We start from the raw sequence: 15,256 nt of genomic DNA, 5'->3' as shown, positions 1-15,256 counted from the left end.
TTATTGCTGCATTTGAATTTTTAAAAATGGTAACGTATGAAATTAATGGCCTTTTTCATTAAATTTAGGGATTCAATGCTAATATTTACCAACAGATTTGTATTTTACATCTGATTTTGTGTCAGGAAGTACTCTCTGGCTGGGGACAGAGCAGTTCATTTACCATACATACAGAACTAAGGCAGAGAGAAGCAAAATAAATGGCCTCACATCACAGAGATAGTAAGGGAAGAATTAGAATTCAAATTAGGTATGTCTGAATACAGAGATATTTTTTTAAATATAAACTAGGATCTTGCATGAATAAAGCTGATCTTTATTTACTAGGGTTGTAATTTTGCAAAGAGGTGGAGAGGAAGTTCAGGATCATGTGCTGAAGGTTACATAATACCTATTATGGTTGAGCATTGAATTTTTGAAATAAAAACACAGCAAAGCTAGAAATTTGTGTTTAGTCAGAGAGAATACAAAGGGGAGAAGGAAGTTTGGGCATGATTATTAGAAAGAGTGAGTTGAGTAGGAGTTATGGAGTGGGAAAGATAGAGATGATGTCATCATACAGGGGATTTTAAGTTTTGCATGTTGGGCGTGGAGGAATTCCATGTGAAGAGGGCTAGGGTGTGGCTTTCTGAATCGTTTACTAAAATAGAATGCAGCAAAGACAGGTTACAGGAAAACTCAAAGAACATATTAATTTGGGGATAAAACAGTGCAGGGCAAACAATGCTGCATGCCTTAATACAATGTAGAGGATTTGACTGTATTTTACATCATTGTCAAGGATAAATTTAAACTATATGGATTATTTTTTATTCAGTGACAAAATATGTGTGTTATAGTTTCAGAATATTTTCCCTCTGGACAATGATATGGTATGTGGAGCTTAATTGCCAATTGCTGAGAAATGTTGGCCATAAATAACATGTTCTCTAAAATACTAGCTCACTGATATCACTTTCTTTAAAAGTATTCTCATTACCTTCGTGCTCCTTAAAAGTGTTGATCACAATTGATTAACTGATTCTTCTGTTACATTTGGCCAAGTTGGCTTTATATCTGTAAGGTATAGGATAAATAGACACACGAGTTCTCAGAGTCTCAAGAAGCTCTTCTCCTCTGCAGTGATATCTCAATGAGTTTCTCTTCCACCAGGTTTGGTTAGTTTTCCCCTCCTTCAGACAACATCTTATGATATTTCCACCCACATTCCACCTGAGTCCCAGCTGCTTTCTTCCTACTCAGATATTTTGATAAATTCATAAATATCACTTCTGACTTCTCCCTGACACAAATAAAATTTCTCAAGTAATATGAGCAATAACAAGTGTACATATGTTATAATTTTCAGAATGCTTTGATATGCAATGTTGATCCTCACTTCAATAATGTGAGGAAGCTGAACTATTTCCAATTTGCTGACATAATAAAGGTCAAAATAATTGTTCAAGTTTGTTGTAAATAAAAGGGTGTTGTAAGTAAAGTTGGACAATGTGAGAATCTAGGTCATCCAAAGTTTAATATAAAAAGATTTTCACCCTTTTATAAAAATTTAAATCCTAAAGATGGATGAAAATGATCTTAGGCATCATGAACTTCAACTTTTCATATGCAACTGAAATACTATCTTTAATATCTTTACAAAAGTAGGCAGTATATTACCTATAGAGGCCAGTTAGTCCATGGCTGGTCCATCTTAGATTATTTGTTTTCTTGATGAACTGATCTCCATAGAACTTCTTCTATCCATGCGTCTCAGTCCATCTTCTGTAGCCACACAGAAAACCTTTTAGTATTTTCAGGTATTATTCTCTGGGTACATGTCACTACCCACCTTTTTTTTTTTTTTTTTAATATTTTACAGAACATAGTTTCCAGACTGCTGTTGAAGTCACCTTTTAGACCTGTGTTATTTCATTAATCACATCTCTTGACCATGAACTCTGTCGTTGAGCACAGCACTTTAGATCTGTTTGGAGGGTTACAGCACAATACGGTTATCACTTTAGATCTGTTTGGTGGGTTACAGCACAATACAGTTATCACTTTCTTTGCTTCAGTGGTGTGTTACTGTGACTATGTCCAAAGTTCCCACTGCGTTTGAGGGATAAGGTGGTTCACCCAAGGCTTAGAGTCAGAAGTCTGGACAATTGAGTTTCTTGTGATAGTTCTGTGGTAATTGTGCTTCTAAAACTATATATCTGACAAAGGCTCACCAGAAGTTTGCAGTTTTAATTACTGAACTTGGAGGCTTTTACTCTTGAGTTTTAAGCATTGGGACGTTATGTCTTATTCACAATAATTCTACGTGGGATGATTTTTTACCTGTTCAATTTTATTTTATTAACTTGAAATGCATCCAATTTGTTGAGAATATTTTATATTTCTCAAGTTTCCGTTTTTATTTTAGCATATAATTTAAATTAAAAAATGGTTTGGACTAAAAGAAAAGTTAAACTTTTGATTTAGCCATCCACCATAACAGTTGTCCTTCTAGATATCCCTTACCTCAAATCACTCCTGGTTCTTCTTTCTTCAAGTTATACTTTGTGATAATTGATGATTTGTAAAAGTTTTCAATTGGATTGTAATACACATAAATGTAAATGTAATGGGTCTTAAACCAGGTTCCAAAAACTAAACATACTTGTTTAATCAGAATTTTCTCATATTCTTTACAGTCACTGTCTTTCTCAAGAGTAACCATTCTCTTGACTTATGAAATAATTTTGCTTTGTTATGAATTTAAACAGATGCAGTCTTACTGCATTTAACCTTTGTTTCTTGCTTCTTTCACTGAATATCATGTTTATGACATCCAAATTAGTGCCTACATTAGTAAATTATTCACTTTCATAGCTATGTTGTATTCCATGATACGAAGATAGCACATCCATTCTAAAGCTAATGGATATTTGGGTACTTTCTAGCTTTTGGATGCTTCAAATATTTGGCTATACATAGTCTAGTATCTGTCTTTTAGTGACCTCACGTATGTCATATATGCATTTGGGCTGGGAATATGATCAACAGTGGAATTATTAGGCAATAGTATGCCTGTTAGTTTACCAGTGTTTAAACTTCCATCACCACAGATTTCTCTCATCTGTCTGGAACTTCATCTAAAGGGAATTATATGCAATATTTTTGTGTCTGGCTCCATACAATATCTCTGAGATTCATTCAAGTTCCTACATAGAATTGTAATGCCAGAAGGACTTCAGTTTCTTCATGTACACAATGAAAAGGACTGGGCTAAATGAACTCTAAAGGTGTTTTAAGTGAGAAGTTCTTTGTACTGTTTTATAAGACTTAAAAATGCAAGAATCCTGACCTGAATCAGTTGCCATGATACCATAACAATATTGGGAATGACAGCTCTGAATGTGTAATCCAGTGAGAGCATCAACGTTGCATGTCTGGTTGGGGAACATTTTATGCACCTGTTATGTAAGATCAGAAACAGTGTTCCAACTTGGGATGCCCTCATTGACTTCTGAGCCTGCCCACATCCAGCATTCCTCCTGTGTGACTTACTGAGTTGAATCACCAATATTATAATTTAAAAAGTCATTGATAAATGGGCTTAAAATAAAACTGTATTTAAAGCTCCTGTCTGCTTTATTTAGCAATCTGTAAATATAGTGTTTAAGAGTAGTCTGTGAAGTTAGGCAGTCATATTCAAATTCTGGTGCTTCACTTCTGTCTGCAAAATCTTGGGTAAGGTGTTTAAATTTGCTGTAGTTTTATTTCCTGGCCTGGAAGTGGAGCTAATGATAGCTACCTCACAGGACTGTTACGAAAACCAAAGTAGACAATGCATGCGAAATGCTCAGAGTTCCTGGAACATGGGCAGTGCTCAGTCAGAACAGCCATTAGTGCTGTTGCTTCTTCTCAACAATCTGTCATCCTGGCTCCTATGACTGCAGTTTTTCACTGAAGTTCCTTTTCTATGCCAGTCTTGTTTGTTCATATTTGCTGGGGCAAAGGTGGGTGTAAATAGTGAGTAGTGAATAGTGCTGGTATTTTTAATCAGTTCTATGAAGAGTATAAGTTGCAGTAGAGAATGGAATGGGACAGTCAATGAGAAGAGCAATGACCTATGGGACAGGAGCATTGCATTCTCACAACCTCTATAGCCATGAGAAAGTTCATGACCTTCAGTGTGGTACTGAATCTCATTGGAATAAACTAATTAGTTAATTGGCTGAGAGTAAGCATTTTTCATCCAAACCATATTCTGCCACTTACTCTCATATTTCTCAAACTGTATTGAAGAAATTTCCTCATATGGGGAAGCAGTATGGTGTAGAATTAATCTGGACCCAGATTAGTTGGGTTTGAATCCCGATGTTGTTAACAATAAGTTGTAAAATCTCAAACAAATTAGTTTATATCTATGCTTCTTGGTGCTGTGAAATGGGTTGGTATGAAGATTGGTTGACATAAAGATACTTTTTACAGTGCCTGGCATAGAAGAATCAATCAACAAATGCTAGCTGTTATTTATCAAAGTAGTCATGATGATAATGGTTGAGGATATTTACATGATATACAATAGGTTGAATAACTGGCACAGATTCATATAAAATTTCAAGCTTGATTGCTATAAAAATATTATAATTTATAAAAAAGATGCTGAGATGTTATTGATGAGGAGATTTGAGGAAAAATTAAAACCATTAGTAGCAAATTAATGGATTTACTATTTTTAAATTGTAGAATAACAAAAAATGCATAGGAGAGATTATTTATAGCATCTATGTAAAGGAATGCTTTATATTTGTTATGAAATAGGGAAAAACAAGTGGAAATTCTCAAGATGGTCAATAATATAATAATGATAGTGATAATAATAACAACATTAATTAAATGCATTTTCCAAAATAAAATCTGAGAAAGAGCATATGGTTCTTTGTTATATGAGATCCTCACCTTATAAAGCTTATATACTAGCTAGAAAGATAAATAGTAAAGAAGTAAATAGATTAGGAAAAAGTAGACACTTGACAGTGATTATACTACAAAGAAAAACAAACCCTTGTAATAGAAAGTGACCGGGCATGTGAATGCAGGAAAGGGGGACAGAATATACTTTACATTTGATTGCAAAAGAATCTCTGGAAAAATAATAGCTAAGCTGAGCTGCAAGTAATATAAAGGTTCTAGCCACTCACAGATCTATAGGAGGAACTTTCCAGGCATAAGGAGCACCCAGCATAAGATGCTAAACTGGAAATGAGGTTGCCATGTTGGAGGAACAGAAAGAGAGCTATAGATATTGGAATATGATGAGGGAAGCAAGAAAACAAGAGTGTTAATTGGCATTGTAAATGTTTATTAGCACCATGTAGGACACAGCTAGGAGTTTGAATCTAATTACATGTATGAGGTTTGATAGAAAACAGAAAGGTTCTAAGAATATGGTTTAATCTGATTTAGATTTTTAAAAGATAGCTTAGACTATGTTATGAAAATGGATTGGCATGGGGGATCAAAATGACAGCAAGAAAACTGCTGGGGAGGAAAGAGCAGCAGTCCATATGAAAGATGATGGGGGCGTGGTTTCGTTAGCAGCAGTGGAGTCAATCACATTATGTAGCAGAGGAAGAACTGTTAGGACTTACCAAAAGATTAGATAGAAAAGGTGGAGAGACGTGCACCTAAAATAGTATGTGTGGTTCAGATATCAGGCATTCTGGTAGTTAGGGGGAAATATATGTGAGTCAAATAAATCTATTTGTTTGTTTAAAACTTGCTTAAATTATTGAAAGAGAAAAATATTCTCTATTTTCTGCACCTTTACTCAGCTGACCAGGAAAACCATCATCCTCATCATCACCATTACTATCAATCGTTGAGTGCCTTATATATCAGATCCTTAGTTATAAGCACTATTGCTATTATTGGCAATCCTCATATTACTGTCCCCTTTCCATAGTGTGTACTCTAGGTTCAGTAAAATCCTTAAGATCCCATGGATACAAAGAGACAGAGACTTGGTTTAAAGTCAATTTGCCCATGTCTAACTTCAGAATCCTTACTCTTTCAACAATGGCAAGTGGAGGAATGAGAAAACAAAGGCATAATCAGGTTATGTGGACTTTGGTGAACAAAGATGTGTAGGAAAATCTGGATTCTTAAGCTTGGAGGAGTCAATGGACGATTTTTGTGGATGAAAGTCATAAAGTATGATTGTTTTTTCTTCAGGGCTGGCATAGAAGGTAAAGCTGCCACCTGCAATGCTGGCATCCCATATGGGCACAAGTTCATGTCCTGGGTGTTCTACTTCTGATCCAGTTCCCCGCTAATGGCCTGAGAAAAGCAGCAGAAGATGGCCCAAGTGCTTGTAGTGCTTGGGACAAACATCAGCGATATTTTTCTGCCAGAAACAAATCACATCCACAATTTTCCATACATTTAAGGTATTAAATTTCTAAATCTTAAGAAGACAGAAAATAGCAAGTTTCTGTTACCAAGTATTCACTCTTCTTTGATGCTCTATCAGGTATTATATTTACAGATATGTATGAGATAAGACATTGACTTTGTTAGAAATATAAATATGAAAAGAAAAAGCAACTTATAATTTAATCTTTAAAATAATTATGTGCTGGAAAAGCTCTGAGGAAGGAGTGATCTCTGAAGCCAGGTGGACAGATACAATTTTTTGAAGCAGGTAGAACTTTTGTTCCACCTCAGTTTTTAGAAAGGTAGTGCTTAATACCTTGATTGATATTTATCTCCTGCAACAGAATTGCATAAAATTGGGGTGAAAATGATGGATCAACTAAGTTGCTCTCTCATATCACAGATAAGGAAACTTAGGTCAAAGAGGGCAATTTTCCTAGAATCTAGCTGTTTTTATTTTTTTACATGATGAGATCAGTACTCAGTTATAAATTTTTTTAAAAATTTTATTGGAAAGGCAGAGAAGCAGATAGAGACAAACAGTGAGTGAGATCTTCTATTAGTTCACTCTCTCAAATGCTAACAAGGCTAGACCAGGTCAAAGCCAGGATCCCAGAAGTCCTTCTGGTCTCCCATGTGAGTGGTTGGGACCCAAGTACTCCAGCCATCAATCATTGTTGCCTTCCAGGGTGCATGTTACCACAAACTAATTTGGAGCAGAGCCAGGAGATTGGTGAATGAGTGAGCACTAACATGTTTTTATTACTGTTTCCATCTGGGCAATTTGGTGTAAGAGCTGAGTTGTCTGTTGAAATGCTCTTTAGAATGAGGAGGGTTGGAAATAAATTAGAAGGTGAGCATAAATACACATGAATAGTCTTGGATAAAATGGCATTCATTCTAAGGAAATTTTTAGGATGAGACATGCCTCATGCAATTCGCATTATAATTTGACCTTGAAATGTTTAATGGATATTAAGTACAGTGTTATTTAATTTCTAAAAAGAGGTTGGGTGGGATTTGGGATGGAATGAGAAGAAAACAATCATATATTGAGCAATTTTAATTTTCAATTATTTGGCTAAATTTCTTTTACCATTTTTGAAGAGGCAGAGAGAGCAAACTCTTATCTGCTTGTTTAGTTCCCACAATGCCAGCAACAACAGAGGCTGGGCCAGGCCAAAGTCAGAATCAGAAGCTCGATCCAGGTCTCCATTGTGGATGGCAGGAACCCAAACACTTGAGTCATCACTGCTGCATCCCAAGGTGCACAGCAGTAGGAAGGTAGAATTGGGAATGGAGCTGGCACTCAAGCCCAGGCACTCCAATTAGGAATGTGGACATCTTAACCAGCATCTTAACTGCTAAGCCAAACACCCATCACTCTAGTTAGCATTAACATTTATTTTATGAAGACAACTCCATTATTTTCCGTTATGCAAAAGTTCATGTGCCTGGTAAGTGGAAAGGGAGATGCTAAAGCATGGCTTCTGTTCTCTGCACTGGCCTGCACTGCATAGTCTCCAGATTGGGTGTGACCTTAGGCTTCTTCATCTATACAAGAGAAATGTTATTACCTTTTCCATCTGTCTCCAATATGGCAACAAGTGAAGTAGTCTTATTATCTAAAGAGCTATAACTATGATAGTGTTTTGGAAAATATTGCCGTCTTGTTTTCAGTTAGAGGTGTGGGGTCACAAACTTCTGGGACTTTAAGACTAGAAGGGAGCACAGTGCTGTTGATCTTGTGGTCATGCCTTCCTAGATTTGAAATCTGTCTGTTCCACTCTTTCATTTTAATATTAGGGATAAAAAATTCACCCATCTGAGCCTCAATTTTAAAAGGAAGATAATAATATTTCATAGGTTAATTGTAAACATTAAACCAAGTGACAGATGCAAAACATTTTATTAGTTCATTCTCTAGTTTCCAAACAAAAGTGATTTTACACAAGCTACCTCTTAAAATGGGAGTGTATTGTGAGATAACATCTGGCAATAAGAAAAAAGGACCCAAAGAGGGAAATGTAATATATACACACAATGAACTATTATAAAATCATAAAAAATAAGGAAATTCTGCCATGTTTCAACATGGATCTACTTTGAGGACCTTACACCAAGTGAAATTAGCCCTGTTACAAAAGGCAAATATATCATGATTCCACTTAAATGATGTACAGAAAATACTCACGCTCAAAGAAATGGAAAGTAAAATTGTACTTTCCAGGGGCTGAGGGAAGGGGAAATGGAGAGTTGTTGTCCATTTACTATAGACATGGATGATGAATAAGTTCTAAATATAAATATCTATCATATAGTAGTGTGCTTACAGGGAACAATTCTATATACTTAAAAATGTGGCAAGAGAAGACACTGGCAAAAAAAAAAAAAAATGACCTAAATGAAAGATCTCTGTGAGTTACATCCCAGTGGAAAGAATGGGCCATCAAAAAAGGAGGTACCTTTCTCTGAAGGAAGGAGAGGACTTCCACTTTGACTATGGCCTTGTCTAAATAAGGTCGGAATTTGTGAACTCAAAAGGCTTCCATAGCCTTGGCAGCTCATGACGAGAGCCTCGGGAGATTACTAATGTCATAAATAAGAGTGTCAACTGTTAAATCAACAATGGAAGTCACTATGCACTGACCTCCTATGTAGGATCTCTGTCCTTAATGTATTGTACTATGTGAATTAACGGTAAAACTAGTATTCAAACAGTACTTTATACTTTGTGTGTCTGTGTGGGTGTAATCTGTTGAAATTTTACTTAGTAGATACTAAGTTGATCTTCTGTATATAAAGATAATTATAAATGAATCTTAATGGAGAATGGGATGGAAGAGGGAATAGGAGATGGGATGGTTTGTGGGTGGGAGGGTGGTTATGGCGGGAAAAACTACTATAATCCAAAAGTTGTACTTTCAAAATTTATATTTATTAAACAGAAGTTTTTTTTTTTTTTTTTAAAGGAAGCATGGGAGAGAGAACAAAAAAAATGTGGTTAGATCCATATACAAAAATCAATTTGTTTTGTATTAAAAGACTTAAATGTGACGGAAAATACAGGATACTCTATAAAAACGATCTGGGCTCAGAAAAAAATAAAAATAAAAATGTGGCAAGAGGATAGAACTCAGGTTATATGTTTTTCTTTCTTTCTTTTTTTTTTTTTTTTTTTTTACAGGTAGAGTGGACATTGAGAGAGAGAGACAGAGAGAAAGGTCTTCCTTTTCCATTGGTTCACCCCCCAAATGGCTTCTGCAGCCGGCGCACTGCGCTGATCCGAAGCCAGGAGCCAGGTGTTTCTCCTGGTCTCCCATGCGGGTGCAGGGCCCAAGGACTTGGCCCATCCTCCACTGCACTCCTGGGCCACAGCAGAGAGCTGGACTGGAAGAGGAGCGACAGGGACAGAATCCGGCGCCCCGACTGGATCTAGAACTCCGTGTGCCGGCGCCGCAGGCATAGGATTAGCCTATTGAGCTGCGGCGCCAGCCAGGTTATATGTTTTTCAACACAAAATATATGAGAAAGGAGGAAAAGGAGGAAGAGGTAGAAGAAGAGGATGAGGATGAGGATGAAGTAGAAGAAGAGGATGAAGAGGAGAAGGAAGAAAAAGAAATATCCTGTCAGAACTTCAGAAAGTCTTTGGTTCAAGACTAGAAGCAGATCAAATAAATGGTCCAATAGGAAAGCAGGGAATGTGCTTGAAGACTTGGAAAACTCAGGTATGAGACATTTTTAAGGTTTACATATTTTATTATAATCAAAATATAAACAAAAGTATGTTGATCTGCTGTACAGATAGTATTTTTATAATTTTAAATAACATTCTATAGAGGGAAGCTCATCAAAATCATCAAACACTTAGAAACACTACTTTCATCTGAATTTTCTTATTACTCCTTTCACCAACTTCTCCTAACTCCACTGCTGTCCTGGCTTCAGCTGCCTTTTTTGACTCTTGCTTCTTTTTCTATTGGAAATTTGTTGATTTTTCTCCAATGGGAGGGAGAGAAATTGTTTAGCTAAAATAACATCCATTGGCCTATTTAGGCAGAACTCATTATACACAGCATGGATAGACTACCCCTGAGCTATGTGTCTATTATTGTCGAATTAGTGGTCATGCTTCCTGAGGCTTAAAGAAAGGCCTAGAGTTTCTTTTCCCTTGAATCACATGAGAGCAATTTCCCATAGATGTGTCATGATGTTATTATTACTATTTGAAGTTAGAAGTCGTTTGGCCTATTCCCTAAATGGCATACATAAGGAGTCCCTTTCGTGAGAGGAAATACAGTTTCTTCCAAGGCTATATTGCTGTATTAGCCAAACTTACAGTTTGTCTCTGGATTTCCATTTCTAATGTTTCTGCTGTCCCAGGCATCAGTGTGGCAATCAGCATTGTTAAAGAAAACTAGCTAGTGTCAAACACTTTTTCTGAGTGCTAATCTGTTATCCCCTTTGTCATAGTAACTCTTATCACCATTGAACATTTGGGTAAGTAGGTAAAGAGTGATAGTGTAGATGGATATAGATAGTATGGATATATTTGAAAATCATATCTTAAAGCATTATTTTTTAAAAAGCTTTGGTAACTTCATTTTACTTTTTAAAAATATTTATATAGCTGGACTCATTTCCACTAGAATAGCTGACATAACTGCGTTTTAAATGTTATTTGTGTTAACTCTGACCAAGCTTTTAATAATGATCCATTCTTATTGATTATATATAATTGATAACTATAATAATTCTTATTGATTACATAATTGATAACTATATTGATTATATATAATTGATAACTGTATCAATTGATAATTGATACAGAACCACTAATTATATTCTCCAGGGTATGAAAGTATAATTCACTTGATCTTAGCCAAAAGGCCAAGAAGCGATTGTGAAAGTATAATTCATGTTACCCTTCAATATGATATGCCAGAATTTGGCCACACTCACTACATACTCAAAGTAGAATATTAACCAGAAGCTTGTTTTAATATAGAATTAGCCTAGCATAATAACTTCTTATAAAAAAGATTTTTTTAAAAATATGTATTTATTTATATGAAAGGCAGAGTTACAGAGAGGGGAGAGAAGAGATATCTTCATCTACTGGCCCACTCCCCAAAATTACTGCAACAGTCAGTTCTGGGCCAGGCCAAAGCAAAGAACTAGAAACTCTATTCTGGTCTCTCATATGTGTGACATGGACCCAAGTACTTGTGCCGTCATCTGCTGACTTTCCAGGTGCATTAGCAGGGAGCTGGATCAGAAGTATAGTAGCTTTGACTCTTGCTGGCACTCTAATATGGGATGCTGGCATTGCAAATGGAAGCTTAACTTGCTGTGCCAAACACTGGCCCCATAAAGAAGAGTCAATTTTAGAAAAAGTCAGGTAGAAAAAAATATGAGCTATAAACCAGTAGGTTCTTCACATTTTGAACCTAACTTCCTTTTCTAATCATATCTCATTATTTTTATTCACTGTAGTTAGTGAAACTAAAGTCTATACCATGACTTTTCTCCCAGAAATTTTCCTCTTGAGCTCAGCCACTTATCTGCATGCCCTGATCTGCACTTCCTGTCAGGTCTAATCGCTCATCAATCTTTTCTTTCTTTTTTTTATACTTATACTGACTCAACAGAATTTTTTTAAACTTATATATTTATTTGAAAGGCAGAGTAGCAGCAAATTGGAAGAGACATAAAGAGAGAACACGAGCAAGCTCTTCCATCCACAAGTTTACTCCCTAAATGACCACAACAGCCAGGGCTGGACCAGGCTGGAGCCTGGACCCAAGAATTCCATCAAAGTCTTCCATGTGGGTGACAGGGAACCAAGTCCTTGGCTCATCATCTGCTGTCTTCCCAGGTTAATTAGCAGGAAACTGGATTGAAAGCAGAACAGATGGAACTCAAACGAACACTCAGTTAGGAATGCCATGTCATAAGGGTGGTTTAAACTGTTAGGCCACAATGCTGACTGCGATAATTTTTTTTTTTCTTTTTTAGATGTAGAGTTACAGACAGAGATAGGAAAAACAGAGAGAAAGATCTTCCATCTGTTGGCTCACTCCCCAAATGGCTGCAGTGGCCAGAGCTGACCCAATCCAAAGCTAGGAGCCAGGAACTTCTTCCAGGTCTCCCATGTGGGTGCAGAGGCCCAAGCAGTTGGTCCATCTTCCACTGCTGTCCCAGGCCATAAGAAGAGAGCTGGATCAGAAGAGAAGCAGCCAGGACACGAAGCAGGTCCTATATGGGAAGCCGGCGCCACAGGAGGAGGCCTAAACTACTGTACCACAGCGCTGTTCCAGTCATTTTTGATCCTTCAGCTTATGGTAAAATTTCTTAGTCCAAATTCTTGTGAGATTTTATGTTTTGGCAGTTGTAATGTTCTGTATCAAAATACAGCTATATTTGGGATATACCTTTTTTATTCTGCTAAATTATAAGGTCCTTGAGGGCAAGGCTTACACCTAATTCATATCTAGTAAATCTACAGAACATTGAAACAGATGCGTAATGATGACTGAATCAGTGAATACATAGTGATTTTGATAGATATGCTGGAAAATGAGAGGTAGATTTTAAAAAAGAAGAAAATGGGCAGCAAGTCTAAACAACATGTTCAGTGGTAAAATATGAAATTCTTCATAACACGAAGAACAGTCAGCTGATTAAAGGTACAGCTTACTTCAGAGAAGTGGACTATAGGGGAAGTCGTAGCAAAGAGAAAGTATCCATATCTGGCATGGTTTGGTTTCTTGATGACTTTTCCTACTTTCATTTTCAACAGTGTATTAATGAAAATGTCTACACTGTTTTGCATGTACCCATTCTATAAGATGCTAGAGATAAACTGATGATTTTACAAGTCCTGTTCCTATAATTGTGATAAAAGAGGAAGCAGATGAGTTGTGTTTCTCTGCTTGAAAATGAAGCTCTTCTATTATGTATGCTATGGTTACTTTCAAGATCTTAGTTGAACATATTTTTATTGTTTAAGTATGGATTAGATGAGAAAGACCAGGAGATTTTGAAGGAGCAAATAGAGAGGAAGTAAGAAATGTAGACTTTGGAATGCATTTTTTTTTCTTTTTTTAAAAATAAAATTTTATTTTTTTCTCATCTGTTCTCATGTTAGTGTGATGTTAATACAAATAGATTCAATGTAGTTCCTAGATACAATTCCAAGATTATAAAGTTTCTCTCCCTCCCTTCTTCTCTCCCTCCCTTCCTTCTTTCCTTCCTTCATTCCTTCCTTCTTTCCTTCCTTCCTTTTTTAATTTTTGAGATAACATTTGGAGGGAGGAGTTGAACCCAAGCACCCCATGTGGTATGTGGATATCTATTTGTTTTTAAAGATGTATTTATGTATTTGAAAGGCAGAGTTACAGGGAGAGGAGCAGAGACAGATTTTCCATTCACTGACTCACTCCCCAAATGGCCACCATGGCCAGGTATGGGCCAAGTCAAAGCCAGAAGCCAGGAGCTTCATCCACATCTCCCACATGAGTGCAGAGGCCCAAGCACTTGGCCCATATTCTGTCACTTTCCTAGTTCATTAGCAAGGAGCTGGACTGGAATTGGAGCTGCCAGGACACAAACCAGCACCCATATGGGATACTGGTGTCACAGGTGGCAGTCTTTACCATCATGCCACAACAGTGGTCCCAGCATATTTTTCATTTACATCATAGTCAGAGGCTTAATACTCCACTAAATTAAAGTATTGATAAAGTAAAAAGTAAAAACTGTAATTCAGCAGGAATATAGGCAAGGGCTATTAACAGTAATCAAGTGAAAAGATTTCCATTTCACTCATATACAATAAATTTTAAAATAATCACCAATCATTGAGATAGATTATGATTCTAAGAATGAGGAGTCAGAAATAGAGACAAAGCTTTAAAATATGACAAGCTTTGAACCTCCGAGTAGTTTCGTATAGTTTTAGCATAGTTGAAAAGCCACTCACAGGATATCTTTAAAAGAGCTGCTTCTGGAAGTTAGGTGTCAGAAGAGTTCAGCCTTGGAGGCAACACATGACAAAATAATGATTGTAAAATATAGAGGAAAGGGATAGAAAGTCCAAGGTAAAAAGGCCAGTATGATGCATCTTCTTTTTAAAGTGCCCCTTTCTCTGTCCAAAATGGATTGAAAATATGTTTCTGCATTCTGAAATCAGTAGTGTGTGTGTGTGTGTGTGTGTTTCAAATCAGGAATGTGTAACTGCTTAATCTAGTAGATGACTCAAGAATAAGTGGTTTTTTTGTTTTTTTGTTTTTTGTTTGGCTCTTTTGGTCATACCTATATCCCCTTTAATTATCACAGCAAAGTTCTTTGTTACAGAATCAACTGTCTAGGCCGGCGCCGTGGCTCAACAGGCTAATCCTCCGCCTTGCGGCGCCGGCACACCGGGTTCTAGTCCCGGTCGGGGCACCGATCCTGTCCCGGTTGCCCCTCTTCCAGGCCAGCTCTCTGCTGTGGCCAGGGAGTGCAGTGGAGGATGGCCCAAGTGTTTGGGCTCTGCACCCCATGGGAGACCAGGATAAGCACCTGGCTCCTGCCATCGGAACAGCGCGGTGCGCCGGCCGCAGCGCGCTACCGCGGCGGCCATTAGAGGGTGAACCAACGGCAAAGGAAGACCTTTCTCTCTGTCTCTCTCTCTCACTGTCCACTCTGCCTGACCAAAAAAAAAAAAAAAAAAAAAAAAAAAAAAAAAAAAAAAGAATCAACTGTCTAGTCACAAATTTAGCAACTTTGGAAGTAAAACCTAGAGCAGCAGGGTTTCTGATCCTCTTTATTGGCATTTTTAATTGGATGGTTTTTTGTTTTGTGC

The sequence above is a fragment of the Lepus europaeus genome, chromosome 4 (assembly GCF_033115175.1).
Source record: "Lepus europaeus isolate LE1 chromosome 4, mLepTim1.pri, whole genome shotgun sequence".
Taxonomy (NCBI): Eukaryota; Metazoa; Chordata; class Mammalia; order Lagomorpha; family Leporidae; genus Lepus; species Lepus europaeus.
The sequence above is the reverse complement of the archived record's forward strand: the minus strand, read 5'-3'. Positions refer to the sequence as shown.